Source organism: Ixodes scapularis, unplaced genomic scaffold, assembly GCF_016920785.2.
Source record: "Ixodes scapularis isolate PalLabHiFi unplaced genomic scaffold, ASM1692078v2 PGA_scaffold0__279_contigs__length_252992795, whole genome shotgun sequence".
NCBI classification, from domain to species: Eukaryota; Metazoa; Arthropoda; class Arachnida; order Ixodida; family Ixodidae; genus Ixodes; species Ixodes scapularis.
In genome coordinates this window covers 180,361,982-180,387,889 of record NW_024609835.1, presented here as the reverse complement: position 1 = coordinate 180,387,889, position 25,908 = coordinate 180,361,982, and the positions used below count along the sequence as shown (strand labels likewise).

Below are 25,908 nucleotides of genomic sequence, written 5' to 3'. Positions count from 1 at the left end.
AAGTGTAAACATGAAACGTCTTGTGTCGGCCTTAAATTAAGGGAGGACTGTACTTTTCCAGGCTGTATAAAAACTTTCATTTACACAAAGATGAAACAAAGATAAGAAGTCTTAAAACGAACCATTAGACTTAGAGTGCGTGCAGAAGGGGCAGCTGGAAAAGTGCGAAATTCAGAGCTAGGCTTCTGTCCACATTGATAATAACTTGTTTGCCTCAACTGCCCTGGTATTCCGTAGAAGGCTTTCAGAGGGTAATGTTTATAGGCTTTTTCTCGCCAGAAAACCATTTTAGTAGAAAATGTTCTTTTTAGCTTAATGCAGGCACGGGTTTAGGGTTCAATTTTTAATTTATACAAAAACATTATGAGTCATTCCACTCTGTGAAGGAGGTTTGACAGCAAAGCTGTAGGGACACCACCACAAATGATTCAAGAGACACAGAAAAACACTTCACGAAAAGTTTATTTACAGTATATATACCTAATTTTGAAACTGTAGTTATGAATGCTTTGTGATCACTATGATATACACTAATGGGTTCCATTACAACCTTGGTAAGATTCTTTGCTAAGGTTAAATCAATACATACAATGCTTTACATATATAAAAGCTGCTGCTTTTATAAATGTAAAGCAGTGACGTCACCCGACTGGAGCGGGAGAAGGCCCACTGTTCTGGCATGTATCTCCCTTATCACAGGTTTCGACGTCTTTCCTTTTCAAAATGCATATCGAGGTAACGGAGCGTATATGTATTTCCATGCAATCGGGCGCTTTTATATGTAATTTATTTTCTGCACACGGATACCAAAAATGCACGGAACCCTAGCCATTTACAGCTTCACTGTAAAAATAAAAAATACAACATGCTCTGGTGTAATGTTTGAAATGAGCCACAGAGCATACAGCAAGCTTGACGATTTTGTTATTGTTTATTGAAGCGGCCAAGGCGGAAACTGATATTTCTTCCGCCTGTCGGAGATCGCATGTTTTACCGCTCGCTGTGCATTTAGTTGTCACACTGGTGCGCAAGAATCCTTCTGTGACACTTTCAAAATATATTTTATGACGCTTAATAATAATGATTAGGATAATAATAATAATAACGATACTAATAATAATAATTTATTCACAAATGTACCGATCTCAAAGTTGATTATCCAAAGCCAGGCGGGGCTTGTGAGACCTGACTCAGCAAACAATCAGCATTAAAATTAATTAAAAACGCTAGTGTTTTAAAATAATTTTGGAAACAGAAAAATCTAACTTTCTACCTTTGATGAATTTTGGCAACGTTCGGCAAGTTCTTACGTGTGACCTACATAAGGTATTTTAAGGAGCTTGATATCCCGAAAAAACTAAAATCTCCCTCTTTTTGGCGCACATAAATTCAAAAACATATCGACAACATAAAACACGTTATATACAAGAAAATACCCCCCCCCCCCTCCTCCCCCCCCCCCCCCCCCCCCCAAAAAAAAAAAAGTGCAAAATGAATTTACATTGTTGAATGCTTATTTTCGCTCAAATGAACCGCTAGCGGTCCGAACCTGGTGCAAAAGTTTTAGCACCAACCGTTACTTTATTCAACTGTTGTGCGGGATTTTCTTAAATCTTTTAATGGAAAAATACCGGCCGACAGAGCTCTCTTATACATCTTACGGCGCTCACCGAAAACGGGCGAAAATGGGTCCCATTTTCCCATTGAAATTTTCAGAAAATCACTTATAACTTCGGAATAACTTAAAGTGCTGGAACTTCGTCATCTGGGTCAGACCTCTAGCACTACATTTTGGCGGAGGATAAACGTTCGGCGATGCGTAGTTTATTTTTGCGGTGAAAATAGGTTAATAATTTGGGGGGGAGGGGGGGGGGGGGGGGCACGCTGTCTATATTTGAATAAGCAAACGTTTCAAAAACCGAATAAAGTTGAAACCTATTCCATTAAAAACACCGTTTTTATTTGTTTCGTATTTTATTAGTTACAACTTACAACGTATGATTGTGTTTTATCAGGAAATATAAATAGAAAATATAGTATTTTGTTTGTATGACTGCAATTGAAACTTGAAACCTATCAGTAGTGCATTGTGACAGCTTTTTCGCATAGGTGATGTTCTAGACCATATTGTGGCAAAATATGCTTAATCACCTCAAAGTAATGCTTAACACGTATATGTCTAAAAATACCTGAAATCCTGCGCAATGCGAAATAAAAGTTATTTGAATCCGCAACAAACCTTGCCGTTGTCCAACGTACATTTCACACGATTAAAAATTTATTTCCGGTTATGCGCATAACACACATTTTATTTACATTTTAAGATAGATCGCGATAATACCTTGGTAAATAAAGCAAATGTATATAACACATTTCAATTTATACAAATAATATCGAAATTATATTAAATAAAATAGCTACAATTGAGCTTCTTGGTGATATCGAGGTAATTAAAATATCTTCAATAGTCCTCACGTAGGAACTTGCAAAGCTTTGCCGAAAATCCCAAACGGGAGATTGTTAGACATTTTGTTGTATTAATTAAAATACAATTTTTCTTCTTTTTATTTTATCTAACATAATGCAATCTATTTCGAAAGTGTCAGAGAAGAATAGTGCATTGCTTGAGAAGTGACAAAATAGCGAGCGCTCAAACTTGCAATCCCCGATATGTGAGGTAAATGTCAGCATGGCCTACGTCGCTTTAATGATAAATAACATGAAAGCAACAAAATCCGCCAAGCTTGCTTTTTGTGTTTGAGTATGGTTATCGGAGATATCGAAATGGCCTACTCGAGCTGCCTAACTTTGTCGGCACCTGAAGTAGTTGAGTTGCCTGTGGCCAACGTGACTAGATTACCTCAGTTGTGGAACTCCAGTGGAAAGGGGTACCCCCCCTCACTCACTTCAGTCCGAAACCCGTCGTTTGAAGCGCCATCTAGATTTTCCATTCATAACTGTCTATTCTATAGAGCAGAGCTGGAACGCCATCTAGACGCTGTGCTTCAAAACTTACGTATTCCAATTCCCCTAGATTACACTACAGTTACCCCTTTTCATTTCAGTAGTTGCCTGACCGGCGGGTAGAGGGCGCTGGCGCACTCGCCGCCATTAGGTTGCTTCAATTTTGTCGGTTTCGGTTTCAACGTGCAAGCGATTGTGATGCTGTTTCATGCCACTTTCGATTAATTTTGCGATATGAATTTCTTTCTAGTAGCACACAGCGAATGAAACAATAGTATTGAGCCACTTGGCAAACCACAGAGTGGTTTCGAGCCTAAATTGCGATCTTTTTTTTATGAACACCATATGCGTCTGATTCCCTCCATCGTTAATTTCGGCCAGGTTCGGCGGTGAAACAACTGCGCTGATGCACAGGGAGGAGCACCATTGTCCACAGCCGTACCCGCGGACAATAATTTTAAGAAGAAAAAAAAAAGTAAAGAGCAGGACAAACTCCGCCTGCAGCGTGCGCTCGTTGCCTGCCGCCGTGCTTTGGCTGTGAGTGCACCGAGCGGTACGCAAGGTAGATAGCTCGCGCTCAAGTCAGATATTGAAGTGATCATCTTATATTGCAACATACTATATTGCATGAGTGCTTAGTGAAAAAGCAGGTCGACAACATGATTAACAATATGCTGAATCACCAAGAACAGATGAACTGACAAGTTTACTGTTCGATGTTTGGTTTCCGTACACCAACCTTTTCTAACTTCGAGACTCGAAACGTCTCTTATAATGACTAGAAAAGTTTCATATAATCAAGTAGACAAGGACCTGTGTAGAAAGCTGTTCACTGATTTGAAGCGATGCGCTTTGCACATTTTGACGTCGCCAGCTACTGAAAGTAAATCCCTATTCGCCGTCGACAACCGGCTGCACTTGGGTGATTTTTATGCGGAAGGATTCTTTTCGGCGCCGCATTTTGTGAATCATAGGCACTATCAAGCTGTCTGTGACAGTTTCATACGCGGGAAGTTCAAATATTTGTTTTGAAATAAATTAATTGAAACTGCATGGTTCTGTTAAAAAATGACTCAAGCAACTGAAACACTATGGACATGGGACCAAGCACGATATACAGTTCCGTGGAATTCCTAAATAAACCGATGAAGCGAATGCTCATATCACACACGCGATTAAGAACGTAAAACAGATATAGGTGTGATATTGCGAACAAACAAGTTGCCTAATGTTAAGGTACCATTGTTCCTAGCATAAAAAATAATTCGAACTAAATTTTTTTTCCCGCGCGTCTTGTTCACAAGTTCCCTGGTGTAATCAAAAGAAACTGTTTTCGACCTGTTGGAACTACAAAACACCATGTTTTCAGGAAAAATACGTGGCTAATTACGCTGAGTGTTTTTCTTTCCTTCCTTGACACCAATGCGCACACATATATAAGAACATTGGGTTTCCTATTGCAAATGTTCCGCCCTTATTAGTAATCAAACCTCAGTTCTCATAAGTTATTGGTTTTTGAACTTTCGATATTCAATGTGTGCAAGTGCTAACGCTGATTCCTGTTCTTCTAAAACCTTTTCACACGTATCCCGCACGCCGACGGTAAAAGATAATCAAAACGTGTTACAAAATCAACTACAGAAGTTGTGCGCATAATGATGTAATGCAATTGCATGGAAGACACTTTACGGAGTAAGGCAACATGCAAGAGACGCGGTAAAACGCGACGAAAAACACGAATTCAACGCATCCGCCAAGGCGCGGACGGGAGAGCGGAGCAACAAGTTGAAGCAACCTAAAGGCGGCCGCATCACGTGATTCCAAGATGGCAGCGCCCGTGCGGCGGAGGGTGAAAACGTCTTATAGACCTTTTCACCCGCGTCGATGGGAGGCGGGTCGTGGTGAGTGAAAGGGGGGGGGGGGGGGGGGTATTACTCGTGCAAGCACTGTCTATGCGTTTTTATGATTATAATGCAATTAAATGCAAAGGGGCAAGCGAGCTGGACAAGAATGACGAGAATAATCCCTGGAGAAAGGGAACAAGAGGAACAAAGGACAAACACAAATCTCCGAACACAGCTAGATGACCGGTGCGCGACCGAAAAAATCCGCCTGGTCCGGATTTTTGCATTATAATTATAACCTTAAAGTGCAAGCTTCACTCTTGTTGGTGTTAGATTGGTGCCAGCTGATAAAACCCTTTTGCTCCACTGACGTCTAACCCCTGGTTAGCTCAGTTGGTAGAGCGCTCCACTTGTAATGGAGAGGTCCCGGGTTCGATACACGGACCAGGGGGATTTTTTCGGTCGCGCACCGGTCACCTAGCTGTGTTTGGAGATTTATGTTTGTCCTTTGTCCCTCTTGTTCCCCTTCTCCAGGGATTATTTTCGTCATTCTTGTCCAGCTCGCTTGCACCTTTGCATTTAATTGCATTATAATTATAACCTTAAAGTGCAAGCTTCACTCTTGTTGGTGTTAGATTGGTGCCAGCTGATAAAACCCTTTTGCTCCACTGACGTCTAACCCCCTGTTTATCCCAGTTGGTAGAGCGCTCCACTTGTAATGGAGAGGTCCCGGGTTCGATACACGGACCAGGGGGATTTTTTCGGTTGCGCACCGGTCACCTAGCTGTGTTTGGAGATTTATGTTTGTCCTTTGTCCCTCTTGTTCCCCTTCTCCAGGGATTATTTTCGTCATTCTTGTCCAGCTCGCTTGCACCTTTGCATTTAATTGCATTATAATTATAACCTTAAAATGCAAGCTTCACTCTTGTTGGTGTTAGATTGGTGCCAGCTGATAAAACCCTTTTGCTCCACTGACGTCTAACCCCTGGTTAGCTCAGTTGGTAGAGCGCTCCACTTGTAATGGAGAGGTCCCGGGTTCGATACACGGACCAGGGGGATTTTTTCGGTTGCGCACCGGTCACCTAGCTGTGTTTGGAGATTTATGTTTGTCCTTTGTCCCTCTTGTTCCCCTTCTCCAGGGATTATTTTCGTCATTCTTGTCCAGCTCGCTTGCACCTTTGCATTTAATTGCATTATAATTATAACCTTAAAATGCAAGCTTCACTCTTGTTGGTGTTAGATTGGTGCCAGCTGATAAAACCCTTTTGCTCCACTGACGTCTAACCCCTGGTTAGCTCAGTTGGTAGAGCGCTCCACTTGTAATGGAGAGGTCCCGGGTTCGATACACGGACCAGGGGGATTTTTTCGGTTGCGCACCGGTCACCTAGCTGTGTTTGGAGATTTATGTTTGTCCTTTGTCCCTCTTGTTCCCCTTCTCCAGGGATTATTTTCGTCATTCTTGTCCAGCTCGCTTGCACCTTTGCATTTAATTGCATTATAATTATAACCTTAAAATGCAAGCTTCACTCTTGTTGGTGTTAGATTGGTGCCAGCTGATAAAACCCTTTTGCTCCACTGACGTCTAACCCCTGGTTAGCTCAGTTGGTAGAGCGCTCCACTTGTAATGGAGAGGTCCCGGGTTCGATACACGGACCAGGGGGATTTTTTCGGTTGCGCACCGGTCACCTAGCTGTGTTTGGAGATTTATGTTTGTCCTTTGTCCCTCTTGTTCCCCTTCTCCAGGGATTATTTTCGTCATTCTTGTCCAGCTCGCTTGCACCTTTGCATTTAATTGCATTATAATTATAACCTTAAAGTGCAAGCTTCACTTTTGTTGGTGTTAGATTGGTGCCAGCTGATAAAACCCTTTTGCTCCACTGACGTCTAACCCCTGGTTAGCTCAGTTGGTAGAGCGCTCCACTTGTAATGGAGAGGTCCCTGGTTCGATACACAAACCAGGGGGATTTTTTCGGTTGCGCACCGGTCACCTAGCTGTGTTTGGAGATTTATGTTTGTCCTTTGTCCCTCTTGTTCCCCTTCTCCAGGGGTTATTTTCGTCATTCTTGTCCAGCTCGCTTGCACCTTTGCATTTAATTGCATTATAATTATAACCTTAAAATGCAAGCTTCACTCTTGTTGGTGTTAGATTGGTGCCTGCTGATAAAACCCTTTTGCTCCACTGACGTCGAACCCCTGGTTAGCTCAGTTGGTAGAGCGCTCCACTTGTAATGGAGAGGTCCCGGGTTCGATACACGGACCAGGGGGATTTTCTCGGTCGCGCACCGGTCACCTAGCTGTGTTTGGAGATTTATGTTTGTCCTTTGAACCTCTTTTTTCCCTTCTCCAGGGATTATTTTCGTCATTCTTGTCCAGCTCGCTTGCACCTTTGCATTTAATTGCATTATAATTATAACCTTAAAGTGCAAGCTTCACTCTTGTTGGTGTTAGATTGGTGCCAGCTGATAAAACCCTTTTTCTCCACTGACGTCTAACCCCTGGTTAGCTCAGTTGGTAGAGCGCTCCACTTGTAATGGAGAGGTCCCGGGTTCGATACACGGACCAGGGGGATTTTTTCGGTCGCGCACCGGTCACCTAGCTGTGTTTGGAGATTTATGTTTGTCCTTTGTCCCTCTTGTTCCCCTTCTCCAGAGATTATTTTCGTCATTCTTGTCCAGCTCGCTTGCACCTTTGCATTTAATTGCATTATAATTATAACCTTAAAGTGCAAGCTTCACTCTTGTTGGTGTTAGATTGGTGCCAGCTGATAAAACCCTTTTGCTCCACTGACGTCTAACCCCTGGTTAGCTCAGTTGGTAGAGCGCTCCACTTGTAATGGAGAGGTCCCGGGTTCGATACACGGACCAGGGGGATTTTTTCGGTTGCGCACCGGTCACCTAGCTGTGTTTGGAGATTTATGTTTGTCCTTTGTCCCTCTTGTTCCCCTTCTCCAGGGATTATTTTCGTCATTCTTGTCCAGCTCGCTTGCACCTTTGCATTTAATTGCATTATAATTATAACCTTAAAGTGCAAGCTTCACTCTTGTTGGTGTTAGATTGGTGCCAGCTGATAAAACCCTTTTGCTCCACTGACGTCTAACCCCTGGTTAGCTCAGTTGGTAGAGCGCTCCACTTGTAATGGAGAGGTCCCGGGTTCGATACACGGACCAGGGGGATTTTTTCGGTCGCGCACCGGTCACCTAGCTGTGTTTGGAGATTTATGTTTGTCCTTTGTCCCTCTTGTTCCCCTTCTCCAGGGATTATTTTCGTCATTCTTGTCCAGCTCGCTTGCACCTTTGCATTTAATTGCATTATAATTAAAACCTTAAAGTGCAAGCTTCACTCTTGTTGGTGTTAGATTGGTGCCAGCTGATAAAACCCTTTTGCTCCACTGACGTCTAACGCCTGGTTAGCTCAGTTGGTAGAGCGCTCCACTTGTAATGGAGAGGTCCCGGGTTCGATACACGGACCAGGGGGATTTTTTCGGTTGCGCACCGGTCACCTAGCTGTCTTTGGAGATTTATGTTTGTCCTTTGTCCCTCTTGTTCCCCTTCTCCAGGGATTATTTTCGTCATTCTTGTCCAGCTCGCTTGCACCTTTGCATTTAATTGCATTATAATCATAACCTTAAAGTGCAAGCTTCACTCTTGTTGGTGTTAGATTGGTGCCAGCTGATAAAACCCTTTTGCTCCACTGACGTCTAACCCCTGGTTAGCTCAGTTGGTAGAGCGCTCCACTTGTAATGGAGAGGTCCCGGGTTCGATACACGGACCAGGGGGATTTTTTCGGTCGCGCACCGGTCACCTAGCTGTGTTTGGAGATTTATGTTTGTCCTTTGTCCCTCTTTTTCCCCTTCTCCAGGGATTATTTTCGTCATTCTTGTCCAGCTCGCTTGCACCTTTGCATTTAATTGCATTATAATTATAACCTTAAAGTGCAAGCTTCACTCTTGTTGGTGTTAGATTGGTGCCAGCTGATAAAACCCTTTTGCTCCACTGACGTCTAACCCCTGGTTAGCTCAGTCGGTAGAGCGCTCCACTTGTAATGGAGAGGTCCCGGGTTCGATACACGGACCAGGGGGATTTTTTCGGTTGCGCACCGGTCACCTAGCTGTGTTTGGAGATTTATGTTTGTCCTTTGTCCCTCTTGTTTCCCTTCTCCAGGGATTATTTTCGTCATTCTTGTCCAGCTCGCTTGCACCTTTGCATTTAATTGCATTATAATTATAACCTTAAAGTGCAAGCTTCACTCTTGTTGGTGTTAGATTGGTGCCAGCTGATAAAACCCTTTTGCTCCACTGACGTCTAACCCCTGGTTAGCTCAGTTGGTAGAGCGCTCCACTTGTAATGGAGAGGTCCCGGGTTCGATACACGGACCAGGGGGATTTTTTCGGTCGCGCACCGGTCACCTAGCTGTGTTTGGAGATTTATGTTTGTCCTTTGTCCCTCTTGTTCCCCTTCTCCAGGGATTATTTTCGTCATTCTTGTCCAGCTCGCTTGCACCTTTGCATTTAATTGCATTATAATTATAACCTTAAAGTGCAAGCTTCACTCTTGTTGGTGTTAGATTGGTGCCAGCTGATAAAACCCTTTTGCTCCACTGACGTCTAACCCCTGGTTAGCTCAGTTGGTAGAGCGCTCCACTTGTAATGGAGAGGTCCCGGGTTCGATACACGGACCAGGCGGATTTTTTCGATCGCGCACCGGTCACCTAGCTGTGTTTGGAGATTTGTGTTTGTCCTTTGTCCCTCTTGTTTCCCTTCTCCAGGGATTATTTTCGTCATTCTTGTCCAGCTCGCTTGCACCTTTGCATTTAATTGCATTATAATCATAACCTTAAATTGCAAGCTTCACTCTTGTTGGTGTTAGATTGGTGCCAGCTGATAAAACCCTTTTGCTCCACTGACGTCTAACCCCTGGTTAGCTCAGTTGGTAGAGCGATCCACTTGTAATGGAGAGGTCCCGGGTTCGATACACGGACCAGGCGGATTTTCTCGGTCGCGCACCGGTCACCTAGCTGTGTTTGGAGATTTGTGTTTGTCATTTGTCCCTCTTGTTTCCCTTCTCTAGGGATTATTTTCGTCATTCTTGTCCAGCTCGCTTGCACCTTTGCATTTAATTGCATTATAATCATAACCTTAAATTGCAAGCTTCACTCTTGTTGGTGTTAGATTGGTTCCAGCTGATAAAACCCTTTTGCTCCACTGACGTCTAACCCCTGGTTAGCTCAGTTGGTAGAGCGATCCACTTGTAATGGAGAGGTCCCGGGTTCGATACACGGACCAGGCGGATTTTCTCGGTCGCGCACCGGTCACCTAGCTGTGTTTGGAGATTTGTGTTTGTCATTTGTCCCTCTTGTTTCCCTTCTCTAGGGATTATTTTCGTCATTCTTGTCCAGCTCGCTTGCACCTTTGCATTTAATTGCATTATAATCATAACCTTAAATTGCAAGCTTCACTCTTGTTGGTGTTAGACTGGTGCCAGCTGATAAAACCCTTTTGCTCCACTGACGTCTAACCCCTGGTTAGCTCAGTTGGTAGAGCGCTCCACTTGTAATGGAGAGGTCCCGGGTTCGATACACGGACCAGGGGGATTTTTTCGGTTGCGCACCGGTCACCTAGCTGTGTTTGGAGATTTGTGTTTGTCCTTTGTCCCTCTTGTTCCCCTTCTCCAGGGATTATTTTCGTCATTCTTGTCCAGCTCGCTTGCACCTTTGCATTTAATTGCATTATAATCATAACCTTAAATTGCAAGCTTCACTCTTGTTGGTGTTAGACTGGTGCCAGCTGATAAAACCCTTTTGCTCCACTGACGTCTAACCCCTGGTTAGCTCAGTTGGTAGAGCGCTCCACTTGTAAAGGAGAGGTCCCGGGTTCGATACACGGACCAGGGGGATTTTTTCGGTTGCGCACCGGTCACCTAGCTGTGTTTGGAGATTTGTGTTTGTCCTTTGTCCCTCTTGTTCCCCTTCTCCAGGGATTATTTTCGTCATTCTTGTCCAGCTCGCTTGCACCTCTGCATTTAATTGCATTATAATCATGACCTTAAATTGCAAGCTTCACTCTTGTTGGTGTTAGACTGGTGCCAGCTGATAAAACCCTTTTGCTCTACTGACGTCTAACCCCTGGTTAGCTCAGTTGGTAGAGCGCTCCACTTGTAATGGAGAGGTCCCGGGTTCGATACACGGACCAGGGGGATTTTTTCGGTTGCGCACCGGTCACCTAGCTGTGTTTGGAGATTTGTGTTTGTCCTTTGTCCCTCTTGTTTCCCTTCTCCAGGGATTATTTTCGTCATTCTTGTCCAGCTCGCTTGCACCTTTGCATTTAATTGCATTATAATCATAACCTTAAATTGCAAGCTTCACTCTTGTTGGTGTTAGACTGGTGCCAGCTGATAAAACCCTTTTGCTCCACTGACGTCTAACCCCTGGTTAGCTCAGTTGGTAGAGCGCTCCACTTGTAATGGAGAGGTCCCGGGTTCGATACACGGACCAGGGGGATTTTTTCGGTTGCGCACCGGTCACCTAGCTGTGTTTGGAGATTTGTGTTTGTCCTTTGTCCCTCTTGTTCCCCTTCTCCAGGGATTATTTTCGTCATTCTTGTCCAGCTCGCTTGCACCTTTGCATTTAATAGCATTATGATCATAACCTTAAATTGCAAGCTTCACTCTTGTTGGTGTTAGATTGGTGCCAGCTGATAAAACCCTTTTGCTCCACTGACGTCTAACCCCTGGTTAGCTCAGTTGGTAGAGCGCTCCACTTGTAATGGAGAGGTCCCGGGTTCGATACACGGACCAGGGGGATTTTTTCGGTTGCGCACCGGTCACCTAGCTGTGTTTGGAGATTTGTGTTTGTCCTTTGTCCCTCTTGTTTCCCTTCTCCAGGGATTATTTTCGTCATTCTTGTCCAGCTCGCTTGCACCTTTGCATTTAATTGCATTATGATCATAACCTTAAATTGCAAGCTTCACTCTTGTTGGTGTTAGATTGGTGCCAGCTGATAAAACCCTTTTGCTCCACTGACGTCTAACCCCTGGTTAGCTCAGTTGGTAGAGCGCTCCACTTGTAATGGAGAGGTCCCGGATTCGATACACGGACCAGGGGGATTTTTTCGGTCGCGCACCGGTCACCTAGCTGTGTTTGGAGATTTGTGTTTGTCCTTTGTCCCTCTTGTTCCCCTTCTCCAGGGATTATTTTCGTCATTCTTGTCCAGCTCGCTTGCACCTTTGCATTTCATTGCATTATGATCATAGCCTTAAATTGCAAGCTTCACTCTTGTTGGTGTTAGATTGGTGCCAGCTGATAAAACCCTTTTGCTCCACTGACGTCTAACCCCTGGTTAGCTCAGTTGGTAGAGCGCTCCACTTGTAATGGAGAGGTCCCGGGTTCGATACACGGACCAGGCGGATTTTTTCGGTTGCGCACCGGTCACCTAGCTGTGTTTGGAGATTTGTGTTTGTCCTTTGTCCCTCTTGTTCCCCTTCTCCAGGGATTATTTTCGTCGATCTTGTCCAGCTCGCTTGCACCTTTGCATTTAATTGCATTATAATCATAACCTTAAATTGCAAGCTTCACTCTTGTTGGTGTTAGACTGGTGCCAGCTGATAAAACCCTTTTGCTCCACTGACGTCTAACCCCTGGTTAGCTCAGTTGGTAGAGCGCTCCACTTGTAATGGAGAGGTCCCGGGTTCGATACACGGACCAGGGGGATTTTTTCGGTTGCGCACCGGTCACCTAGCTGTGTTTGGAGATTTGTGTTTGTCCTTTGTCCCTCTTGTTCCCCTTCTCCAGGGATTATTTTCGTCATTCTTGTCCAGCTCGCTTGCACCTTTGCATTTAATTGCATTATAATCATAACCTTAAATTGCAAGCTTCACTCTTGTTGGTGTTAGACTGGTGCCAGCTGATAAAACCCTTTTGCTCCACTGACGTCTAACCCCTGGTTAGCTCAGTTGGTAGATAGCTCCACTTGTAATGGAGAGGTCCCGGGTTCGATACACAGACCAGGGGGATTTTTTCGGTTGCGCACCGGTCACCTAGCTGTGTTTGGAGATTTGTGTTTGTCCTTTGTCCCTCTTGTTCCCCTTCTCCAGGGATTATTTTCGTCATTCTTGTCCAGCTCGCTTGCACCTTTGCATTTAATTGCATTATAATCATAACCTTAAATTGCAAGCTTCACTCTTGTTGGTGTTAGACTGGTGCCAGCTGATAAAACCCTTTTGATCCACTGACGTCTAACCCCTGGTTAGCTCAGTTGGTAGAGCGCTCCACTTGTAATGGAGAAGTCCCTGGTTCGATACACGGACCAGGGGGATTTTTTCGGTTGCGCACCGGTCACCTAGCTGTGTTTGGAGATTTGTGTTTGTCCTTTGTCCCTCTTGTTCCCCTTCTCCAGGGATTATTTTCGTCATTCTTGTCCAGCTCGCTTGCACCTTTGCATTTAATTGCATTATAATCATAACCTTAAATTGCAAGCTTCACTCTTGTTGGTGTTAGACTGGTGCCAGCTGATAAAACCCTTTTGCTCCACTGACGTCTAACCCCTGGTTAGCTCAGTTGGTAGAGCGCTCTACTTGTAATGGAGAGGTCTCGGGTTCGATACACGGACCAGGGGGATTTTTTCGGTTGCGCACCGGTCACCTAGCTGTGTTTGGAGATTTGTGTTTGTCCTTTGTCCCTCTTGTTTCCCTTCTCCAGGGATTATTTTCGTCATTCTTGTCCAGCTCGCTTGCACCTTTGCATTTAATTGCATTATAATCATAACCTTAAATTGCAAGCTTCACTCTTGTTGGTGTTAGACTGGTGCCAGCTGATAAAACCCTTTTGCTCCACTGACGTCTAACCCCTGGTTAGCTCAGTTGGTAGAGCGCTCCACCTGTAATGGAGAGGTCCCGGGTTCGATACCCGGACCAGGCGGATTTTTTCGGTCGCGCACCGGTCACCTAGCTGTGTTTGGAGATTTGTGTTTGTCCTTTGTTCCTCTTGTTCCCCTTCTCCAGGGATTATTTTCGTCATTCTTGTCGAGCTCGCTTGCACCTTTGCATTTAATTGCATTATAATCATAACCTTAAGTTGCAAGCTTCACTCTTGTTGGTGTTAGACTGGTGCCAGCTGATAAAACTTGTTTGCTCTACTGACGTCTGACCCCCGGTTAGCTCAGTTGGTAGAGCGCTCCACCTGTAATGGAGAGGTCCCGGGTTCGATACACGGACCAGGCGGATTTTTTCGGTCGCGCACCGGTCACCTAGCTGTGTTTGGAGATTTGTGTTTGTCCTTTGTTCCTCTTGTTCCCCTTCTCCAGGGATTATTTTCGTCATTCTTGTCGAGCTCGCTTGCACCTTTGCATTTAATTACATTATAATCATAACCTTAAATTGCAAGCTTCACTCTTGTTGGTGTTAGACTGGTGCCAGCTGATAAAACTTGTTTGCTCTACTGACGTCTAACCCCTGGTTAGCTCAGTTGGTAGAGCGCTCCACCTGTAATGGAGAGGTCCCGGGTTCGATACCCGGACCAGGCGGATTTTTTCGGTCGCGCACCGGTCACCTCGCTGTGTTTGGAGATTTGTGTTTGTCCTTTGTTCCTCTTGTTCCCCTTCTCCAGGGATTATTTTCGTCATTCTTGTCGAGCTCGCTTGCACCTTTGCATTTAATTGCATTATAATCATAACCTTAAATTGCAAGCTTCACTCTTGTTGGTGTTAGACTGGTGCCAGCTGATAAAACTTGTTTGCTCTACTGACGTCTAACCCCTGGTTAGCTCAGTTGGTAGAGCGCTCCATCTGTAATGGAGAGGTCCCGGGTTCGATACCCGGACCAGGCGGATTTTTTCGGTCGCGCACCGGTCACCTAACTGTGTTTGGAGATTTGTGTTTGTCCTTTGTCCCTCTTGTTCCCCTTCTCCAGGAATTATTTTCGTCATTCTTGTCGAGCTCGCTTGCACCTTTGCATTTAATTGCATTATAATCATAACCTTAAATTGCAAACTTCACTCTTGTTGGTGTTAGACTGGTGCCAGCTGATAAAACTTGTTTGCTCTACTGACGTCTAACCCCTGGTTAGCTCAGTTGGTAGAGCGCTCCACCTGTAATGGAGAGGTCCCGGGTTCGATACACGGACCAGGCGGATTTTTTCGGTCGCGCACCGGTCACCTAGCTGTGTTTGGAGATTTGTGTTTGTCCTTTGTTCCTCTTGTTCCCCTTCTCCAGGGATTATTTTCGTCATTCTTGTCGAGCTCGCTTGCACCTTTGCATTTAATTGCATTATAATCATAACCTTAAATTGCAAGCTTCACTCTTGTTGGTGTTAGACTGGTGCCAGCTGATAAAACCCTTTTGCTCTACTGACGTCTAACCCCTGGTTAGCTCAGTTGGTAGAGTGCTCCACCTGTAATGGAGAGGTCCCGGGTTCGATACACGGACCAGGCGGATTTTTTCGGTCGCGCACCGGTCACCTAGCTGTGTTTGGAGATTTGTGTTTGTCCTTTGTTCCTCTTGTTCCCCTTCTCCAGGGATTATTTTCGTCATTCTTGTCGAGCTCGCTTGCACCTTTGCATTTAATTGCATTATAATCATAACCTTAAATTGCAAGCTTCACTCTTGTTGGTGTTAGACTGGTGCCAGCTGATAAAACTTGTTTGCTCTACTGACGTCTGACCCCCGGTTAGCTCAGTTGGTAGAGCGCTCCACCTGTAATGGAGAGGTCCCGGGTTCGATACACGGACCAGGCGGATTTTTTCGGTCGCGCACCGGTCACCTAACTGTGTTTGGAGATTTGTGTTTGTCCTTTGTCCCTCTTGTTCCCGTTCTCCAGGGATTATTTTCGTCATTCTTGTCGAGCTCGCTTGCACCTTTGCATTTAATTGCATTATAATCATAACCTTAAATTGCAAGCTTCACTCTTGTTGGTGTTAGACTGGTGCCAGCTGATAAAACTTGTTTGCTCTACTGACGTCTAACCCCTGGTTAGCTCAGTTGGTAGAGCGCTCCACCTGTAATGGAGAGGTCCCGGGTTCGATACACGGACCAGGGGGATTTTTTCGGTCGCGCACCGGTCACCTAACTGTGTTTGGAGATTTGTGTTTGTCCTTTGTCCCTCTTGTTCCCGTTCTCCAGGGATTATTTTCGTCATTCTTGTCGAGCTCGCTTGCACCTTTGCATTTAATTGCATTATAATCATAACCTTAAATTGCAAGCTTCACTCTTGTTGGTGTTAGACTGGTGCCAGCTGATAAAACTTGTTTGCTCTACTGACGTCTAACCCCCGGTTAGCTCAGTTGGTAGAGCGCTCCACCTGTAATGGAGAGGTCCCGGGTTCGATACACGGACCAGGCGGATTTTTTCGGTCGCGCACCGGTCACCTAACTGTGTTTGGAGATTTGTGTTTGTCCTTTGTCCCTCTTGTTCCCCTTCTCCAGGGATTATTTTCGTTATTCTTGTCGAGCTCGCTTGCACCTTTGCATTTAATTGCATTATAATCATAACCTTAAATTGCAAGCTTCACTCTTGTTGGTGTTAGACTGGTGCCAGCTGATAAAACTTGTTTGCTCTACTGACGTCTAACCCCTGGTTAGCTCAGTTGGTAGAGCGCTCCACCTGTAATGGAGAGGTCCCGGGTTCGATACACGGACCAGGCGGATTTTTTCGGTCGCGCACCGGTCACCTAACTGTGTTTGGAGATTTGTGTTTGTCCTTTGTTCCTCTTGTTCCCCTTCTCCAGGGATTATTTTCGTCATTCTTGTCGAGCTCGCTTGCACCTTTGCATTTAATTGCATTATAATCATAACCTTAAATTGCAAGCTTCACTCTTGTTGGTGTTAGACTGGTGCCAGCTGATCAAACTTGTTTGCTCTACTGACGTCTAACCCCTGGTTAGCTCAGTTGGTAGAGCGCTCCACCTGTAATGGAGAGGTCCCGGGTTCGATACACGGACCAGGCGGATTTTTTCGGTCGCGCACCGGTCACCTAACTGTGTTTGGAGATTTGTGTTTGTCCTTTGTTCCTCTTGTTCCCCTTCTCCAGGGATTATTTTCGTCATTCTTGTCGAGCTCGCTTGCACCTTTGCATTTAATTGCATTATAATCATAACCTTAAATTGCAAGCTTCACTCTTGTTGGTGTTAGACTGGTGCCAGCTGATAAAACTTGTTTGCTCTACTGACGTCTAACCCCTGGTTAGCTTAGTTGGTAGAGCGCTCCACCTGTAATGGAGAGGTCCCGGGTTCGATACACGGACCAGGCGGATTTTTTCGGTCGCGCACCGGTCACCTAACTGTGTTTGGAGATTTGTGTTTGTCCTTTGCCCCTCTTGTTCCCCTTCTCCAGGGATTATTTTCGTCATTCTTGTCGAGCTCGCTTGCACCTTTGCATTTAATTGCATTATAATCATAACCTTAAATTGCAAGCTTCACTCTTGTTGGTGTTAGACTGGTGCCAGCTGATAAAACTTGTTTGCTCTACTGACGTCTGACCCCCGGTTAGCTCAGTTGGTAGAGCGCTCCACCTGTAATGGAGAGGTCCCGGGTTCGATACACGGACCAGGCGGATTTTTTCGGTCGCGCACCGGTCACCTAACTGTGTTTGGAGATTTGTGTTTGTCCTTTGTCCCTCTTGTTCCCCTTCTCCAGGGATTATTTTCGTCATTCTTGTCGAGCTCGCTTGCACCTTTGCATTTAATTGCATTATAATTATAACCTTAAAGTGCAAGCTTCACTCTTGTTGGCGTTAGATTGGTGCCAGCTGATAAAACCCTTTTGCTCTACTGACGTCTAACCCCTGGTTAGCTCAGTTGGTAGAGCGCTCCACCTGTAATGGAGAGGTCCCGGGTTCGATACACGGACCAGGCGGATTTTTTCGGTCGCGCACCGGTCACCTAGCTGTGTTTGGAGATTTGTGTTTGTCCTTTGTTCCTCTTGTTCCCCTTCTCCAGGGATTATTTTCGTCATTCTTGTCGAGCTCGATTGCACCTTTGCATTTTATTGCATTATAATTATAACCTTAAAGTGCAAGCTTCACTCTTGTTGGCGTTAGATTGGTGCCAGCTGATAAAACCCTTTTGCTCTACTGACGTCTAACCCCTGGTTAGCTCAGTTGGTAGAGCGCTCCACCTGTAATGGAGAGGTCCCGGGTTCGATACACGGACCGGGCGGATTTTTTCTTGTTCCAACGACGGTCGAAGGCGGACGTGCCTTCGCTACCTTTACTTAAATGAGTTTTCACTAGAAATAAACCATGTTCTGTTACTCTACAAAGCAACAAGTCCTTTCCCTAATTCCACAACTTGAGTTTGAAGGTTGGTAAGCAAGCTCGATGTAAAAAGTAAAACAAGGAGATGTTGATCATTGTTTCCAGTGACCATCACTGACTTGCTATGCCTAATTTACTTGGTCCGGTTCTGCTTGCGATTTTCAGTATCGACGTCGACCATCTCAGCTACGGTTCACGCTTTTGCAGCCCGAGCGGCGTCGCGACTGAAAATTGCGAGCGAAATCTCAGATGGCGCATGGCGATGAAGCGCACGCACAACGTGGCGCACGCAACTCTAACGCAAACGCACACCGCTTGTGCTTGCTTCTATGCGCATTCTATGCGCAATACGAAAACTCTCCAGTATGGTAGTACAATCCCATACCAGTTGCAGCACTACGTTGGAACAGTGAAGAGTGCTGTTTGCCTTCGGAAATGATATTACGCGTGCCATGATCGCGAGCAGTTCCGCCCCGCCCGCTGTAGGAGAACCGGGGGACCCTCACTAGAGCGCTTCCCGTTTCCACCGCGGGAGGTCGAGCGTCGAGCTGGAGACGCGATACCAGGGTGCTGTCGTGGACCGTGACGCGTATAACGGGACTGCGAGGGACGTTCATTAGTGCCGGGACCAGAATGGAGGTAGTCAGGGCAGGCCGGCGTGACAAACGCAACAGTTTATTTGCATATTAGCAAGGGGGGATGGGAAGAAGACGAAGCGCTTCGAACAGGTCTGTGTTTTTCTCGGCTCATCTGTTTGTGCTTATTTCTATTTATAATATCGCCATTTTAGACAACTCTAGCTTCAGCGAACAATTAATAAGGCTTCCTCCGCCCGTCGGAGGGGTGGCTTTCGATCGGCTCGGGGTATAAACCCTGATTTCACTTGGCCATGACTACCGCAACCCCTTCGCTAACGGCAAGTCAGAAGACTCCAACTGAGCGCTACAGCATGCCTCCTTCAACTTGCGGATCCTCTATCGCCGAACAAGAGAATGAAGCCTCCGTCACTAACCTGGCAGAAGTTAGAGCTCCTGACCACGGACCCCAGATATCTCCACCAAACGCTGAAATGTTAACTAGCGACATGGAAATCGCCGACACCGACCAAGGTGAATGGTACGATGCCAAGAGATCCAAGAAGCGCAAAAAGAACTCCAGTTCAAGCAAAAGCGGAGATACAGTTACGAACTCGTCTACCACGACAGTTGGCCTGACTGTAATTTTTGTACCAGCGGTTGAAAACCAGAGAATCACAGCGATCAGCAGTCTAAAACTGTCTATTGCATTGGAACAGATGTGTCCCGAATGCATCCACGAGATTAGGCCCAACTGCAGATTAAATCTGATCGCAGTGGATATTCGAAATGGCCAGACGACCCGCGCGCTCCTTGCCTGCACTCAGATCTGCGGCTTGAAAGTTCGGGCGTACGAGCCCGTTCCGCGGCATTTCGCAGTAGGAGTGATTAAAGACGTCGACAGTTCACTTTCTGATGCCGAAATTGAACAGCATGTGAGATCACCAGAAGGCCGAGTGGCGAGAATTCGACGGCTGGGACGAAGTTCCATAGTAAAGATAGCGTTCAGCGAAACAACGTTGCCGAGTTTTGTTTATCTCGGTCATGTTCGCCATCCGGTGACCCCGTTAAAGGAACGCCCAATTCAGTGCCGCAAATGTTGTGGATATGGACATCGCGAAACCAACTGCAAGCGCCCACCCATCTGCAGTCGCTGTGGAGAAGCCCACGAGAGCAACGACACGTGTTCTGGACAAGAAAAATGCGCGAACTGCAGTCAAGGTCACGCTGCCACGTCCTCTTCCTGCCCAAAATGGCAGAGAGAAAGTGAGACCCGCAGCTACGCACGCAAACACGCAGTTGACTTTCGCGCCGCAAGATCCGCTCTCTCACAAAAGACGGAAACAAAACAAACGGCTGAAATTGAACAACGACCTCTACACTCACAGAACATAATAAATGAGACATCTAACAAGCAGAACCCAAGCTCCCATGACTATGCTGCAGCTGTAAAGAAGAATCAACAGAAGCTCATGAAGGGGGCCCCTCCCTCAATTGACCGCAAAAGTCAAGTTTCAGAACTCAAGGGAGAAAAGGAAAGGCCGTCGACGTCAGCGGCTGTCACTCCTGATCCAATGCGGAAGACTACTTCCACCTCTAGTGCTCCGCCAATCAAAGGGAATGCATGGGAAAGCTGGATTCCGCTTCTCAAAAAAGCAGCTCTCATGGCCTATAGCCTATTATCTTCTGTCGACGCCCAATGGGCACGAAACATCACATCATTGCTTAACATGATTCTTCCGCTTATGGGAGAATTATAAACGCGGGAAGCACCAAGAAGCCGCATAAACGCGTCTGCAATTGGAAATTATTCAACATATCAAGACTATTCACTATCCCCGTGAAGAAAGGCGAGCCTACGATCACCACCAGCGCCCTTTTCAAGGAGCCACGATCGGAATCATCGCCGATCCAGCTTAATGAAAAAACCAACCTAACGACTGACGTCCTTTTGCCTCTAATCTTTCAAGCTGCAAAAAACTTTTTTCTTTTTTATCAGCAAGCAAGACACAGCTTTCAAAGGTATCATGCTCACACTTTTAACTATGATTGAGCCTGCTCTCTGCCTAGGCCCCAGCTGCTAATCTGGACATGCTATCAATAGATAAGATTCGATACCAAGCAACCATTTTCCAGTGGAATGCAAGGGGCCTTCGCAGCCGTCTTTCCGACTTTCGCCGATTTGTGTAAAAGTACCAATTTCCGGTTATAGCATTATCTGAATCAAACATTGCCGACAATTTTCGTTTATCTGGTTATGAGGTTTTTCACTCGCTACGAGGTAGATCTCCAAGCAGAGTTTTAGTGGCCATTCGTAAAGACCTTACCTATATCTCCCACAGCCTTACTCCTGATGCCACCAACGAGTATGTCGCTTTAACTGTGAAACAAGGTCGCAACATGTTCACCCTAATCGCAGGATACATTCCGCCAAATACGCAGTTTGACTCCCTGCGTATTAGCTCTGTTATTAAAAACACCCCCTCTCCACACATCTTAACGGGGGACTTTAATGCCCATCACCCCTTACGGGGAAGTACAAAAACAACCGCCGGAGGTACCTCACTTGTGACACTCACGCATCAGCATGGTCTTTTTACTTTGAATGACGGAAGTCCAACCTTTTTCCGGGGCGCCACTACAAGCAGCTGCTTAGATTTGACATTTGCAAGCTCGAGCCTTTCGAATTCTCTTACATGGTTTACAGATATTGAATGCCATAGCAGTGACCATATGCCTACGTACACTCTTCTTAAGGGGTTTACATCCAATACCATATCGTCAACAATCAGACGGACAGATTGGTGCCTTTTCAAAGTTAATCTTGAAAAAGCATGTGATTCATTTAGCAGCGACGGTGATTTCTACCATGGTATCGGAGAACTTGTAAAACAACACACAAAGACATACAAACTACACCGAAGGTTTGTTATGATTGACGCGGAATACGAACGTCTTCGTGCGCTCCGCAGGAGCTACGAAAGAAAGGCAAGAAAAACACATGATCCTGAAGATATTCGTAAGGTAAGACGCCAACAAAAACGCATAAAACGCCATCTAGATAAACTAGCCCAACGTCATTGGAGGGATCATTGCGCAACATTAGATCCTCGTAAGCCTCTTTCTAGAATATACAGTCTTGCTCGTGGTCTAAGGACGACTCCACAACAGCGTCAACCTTTTCGTGCACTAGCCCTCCGACTAGATCTTTCGGAACTAGCTGTGGCTGAAGAGTACTGTAAAAAGCTCACGGAAAATGTCGGAAATTCGACCATTCCACTTGTTAAATCCAACAATCCCTTCCGAGCGTGTCCATACATGGACGCACCGTTCGATATACGAGAACTAGACGAGGCCCTTTCTGGACTACGTTTCTCAACATCTCCCGGTCCCGACGGTATAACTTACGCGGCCTTATTTCACCTGGGTACAATAGGCAAAGTGAGGCTCTTGAAACTATATAACACATCGTGGGAAACAGGCCAGGTGCCCCGGGATTGGAAGACATCGCGCATTATACCCATCCTTAAGCAAGGTAAATCCCCCCTAGACCTTTCATCGTTCCGTCCAGTTGCTTTGTCCTCTTGTGTCGGAAAAATCATGGAAAGGATGATACATACCCGACTTGAATGGTACCTAGAGCAGTATGACATATACCCCGAAGTTATGTCAGGTTTCCGACGCGGACGCAACTCTCTTGATAATATCATTGACCTCACAACGAGCATCGAAAAACAAAAGAAAGCTCGAAGAATCACCACTGCAGTGTTCCTCGATATTAAGGGCGCTTTTGACTCTGTAAGCCACAAGGCTATCTGCAACGCACTCTGCTATGCCGGGATAGGAGGACGTCTGTATACGTGGATTTTAGACTATCTTGAAAACAGAGCAGTTCATATGGTGACGACAGAAGGGAAAACAGCTGAGTATATTGTTGCTTGTGGCGTGCCACAGGGTGGTGTTCTCAGTCCCACACTTTTCAATATCACCCTCATAGGACTTGTGAACAAACTTCCTCGAAACGTCAGAATAACTCTCTACGCGGATGATATCTGCATATGGACCTCATCAATCACACAGCGATTTAATGTGATTCGCTTACAGAAAGCACTTGAGATAATTTCAAATTACTTAAAATGCCGTGGACTATCGCTATGCCCATCAAAATCCGCAGCTATAGCTTTTACACGAAAAAGTACGCTTAGGCATCAGCTCACTATAGATGCTCACCCTATATCATATGTCCAAACTCACAGATTTCTTGGTCTTATCCTAGACAAAGGTTTAACATGGACACCACACGTTAGGCAACTGAAAAGAAAGCTTATTAGCATTACCCAGCTCTTACGATTCATAAGTGGAACTACGTGGGGTGCATCTGTAGCTTCACTTATCCAACTATATAACGCTCTTTTTGTCGGCATTATGCGATACAGTCTGCCTGTACTTCATGGGATGTGCCGCACAAATATAAGCGCGCTTGAAAGTATGCAGGCTCAAGCCCTACGTGCCTGTCTAGGGCTCCCAAAATGTACTTCCAATGTTGGAACTGTAGCTGAAGCAGGCGCTATTCCGATAGGTGTCCTTAGACTGCAAGAGACCCTTCGAACACACCTTCGTCATCTTACCAGACATAAAGATCACTATCTTGCAGATATAGCAGATAGCAGAAGTGCGTCTGGATTTGCTCAAGTTATTAATTCTGGTAGCTTAGACACTCCACGAAATTTTGAACCAGCAGAGTTCTCTTCATCGCCCCCATGGACCTATCCAAGAACTAATATAAAGACAAATATTCCAGGGCTATATTCCAAAAAACACATCCCGTTAACCGAATTGAGGCAACACTCTTTGGAAATAATTAGTGTTCATCACCGTTCGCGAACACATGTCTATACCGACGGGTCCTGCACTGACGAAAGCTCCAGTTACAGCTTCGTAATACCATCAATCAATGAGAGACTTCATGGAAAATTGGGTCACACGACATCATCAACAGCAGCAGAGTTAGTAGCGATTCGAGAAGCACTTCGCTTCATTTCTGCATGTGACTCACGAGATTGGTCAATTTTTACCGATTCTAGGGCAGCTCTTCAGAGCCTCAAATCCACTAAAAACAAGAACGTCAATGCACAGCTCGTTCATCAAATTTTGAAACTTCACCAGGAGGCTATCGAAAATGGGCATAGTCTGATACTACAATGGATTCCAAGCCACTGTGGTGTTCAAGGCAATGAAAGTGCTGATTTAGCTGCCAAGGATGCTCACCGACGTAATTCTGGTTTAAAAATCCCATTTTCACGAACAGATGCTAGGGCCAGAATCAACTGTGTTGCTAAAACTATGATAAGTTCCCTCTGGGCAAATCCGCTTTATTATTACAGACCCCTGCACAGCATTGACCCTTTCCTTGTCTTTCGTTCACCCCGCGGCCTTAAACGCCGCACTGAAACTACGCTCCACCGAATACGACTCAACGTAGCTTCAACGGGATTCTATCTCAACCTCATCGGCCAGCTAGACTCTCCTCTTTGTGAGAACTGTTCCGTCACAGACACACTCGAACATGTCCTGTGCCAGTGTAGCCTATACTCAAGTCAACGAAATGAACTGGCAAACTCTCTCCATCTTCCCTACGGAGAACCACTTTCCCTGACTCACCTGCTCGGACCATGGGACTCCGCATCGGAAAGGGTCAAATCAACGACCTCCTTCATCCGCTTTCTTAAGAAAACAAAACTGGACCGAATACTCTAAATCCAGAACATACTTTTACATGAACAAACAATAACGGACAGAATTTTATTTTCCTTTATGCATGGGTATGTATATGTATGTGTGTATGTATATTTATGTATATATATGCACATAGGTGTGTGTGTGTATGCATGTATATATGTATATACACGTATATATGTGCATAGATGAATGTATATAAGTATGTATATATAGGTGTACATACCTTTTTTCTTTTTTATTTTTTTTTCCTTTTCTCTCTCTCTCTCTCTCTCTATAATCTATACCTCCCCTCTTTCCCTCCCATAAGTGTGAAGTAGCCATCCTGCCAATCTTTGCGGGATAACCTCTTCTCCTTTCCAATAAACCAATTTTTCTCTCTCTAGCAAGGGGGTTAGGAGTTCACTCACATCGTGAGCCACGAGTGTACGCTGGCTGCGTTTCTAAACCGGCATGTTTTGGGCCGCCCTCCTACCAGGCCGTTCTCGTATACGACCAAGCTCAGAAACTGAATGGTCGCCTTGCACGTGCCTTTCGCTCATGAAGAGCGCTCGCACTTTAGCCGATTCGGCCCGCTGGTGGTTGCTGCGTCTCGAAGTGAAGACTCAACCTCTGTTGGACCCGGAATCGACTTACCAATCGTCGAATGCCGCAACAAGCGTGACTTACTGGCTATCGCTGATCGCAGCAGTGCTGCGATGAATAACATGCATTTGACAGTCTTTGACCCGACAGACTTTCTGTTTATTTATTTTTTTTACTTGGCTTGTTTTGGATTTTTGTGGTTGGCTGAGCTAACGGGAGTCTGTGCTGAATGCTGGGGTGGGTAGAACCCCAAATCACGTTACGTCATTAGGGTGTTTTCATAAACCGCTTTTCCCTCTCAGTGTTCGCAACGAGGAGAGATGCGCAGACATGGTTACTTGCCGTGCATGCCGCAAGCCTTGTTTGCAGAGATCAAGATCGCGTAGCGGGTTGCGGGCGGAGTTGGGAGCCATCTACGAAAGCTCCCTAATGTCAACAATAAGAGGGAAGGCGTTAATAGTCAAATGGTGGAGAGTCGACAAAAAAGGTAAAAGTTTTTAATGAAATGACCAGGAGGCACATTGGAATGGGACACGCTAGCATTACTAGAGTATACGGCAGCTATAAATACCTCAATGTAACCAACTCTCTGTTCGCGTCACTGTTTGGTCGTTAAGTTTAAAGGGCCTCTCTAGCCTAAAAAAGCAATCGTTATCTTTATATGTGAAAAAAAAAAAAGAAACTTGTGGCAGGTACTAGGACCTTCTCGTGGAGGTTGCCCATGAAATTTGAGCTCGCGATTTGAAGGATAAAGCACATAAAGCGCCTTCGAAAATGTCCGCGAGTCACTCGATAAACAAGCCGTGACATAAGAACAGGGCTCTCCTTCTTACGCCTTCCTCAGTCCCGCCTGCTGGCACCGCGTCGGTCACTTCACGTTGCCCAACGCATCTCGGGGTCCAGATTAGCAACAGCAGCGCTTTACAAACAAGGAAAAAAAAAGAGAGGACGCGTGCATGGACCCGCGTTC

At 45.6% G+C, this 25,908-nt stretch overlaps 1 pseudogene; it reads left to right on the top strand.

The window, feature by feature from the left end:
* The first annotated feature begins 23,831 nt into the window (after positions 1-23,831).
* On the top strand, positions 23,832-24,770 carry LOC115331214 (annotated as a pseudogene).
* The last annotated feature ends 1,138 nt before the right edge of the window (positions 24,771-25,908 follow it).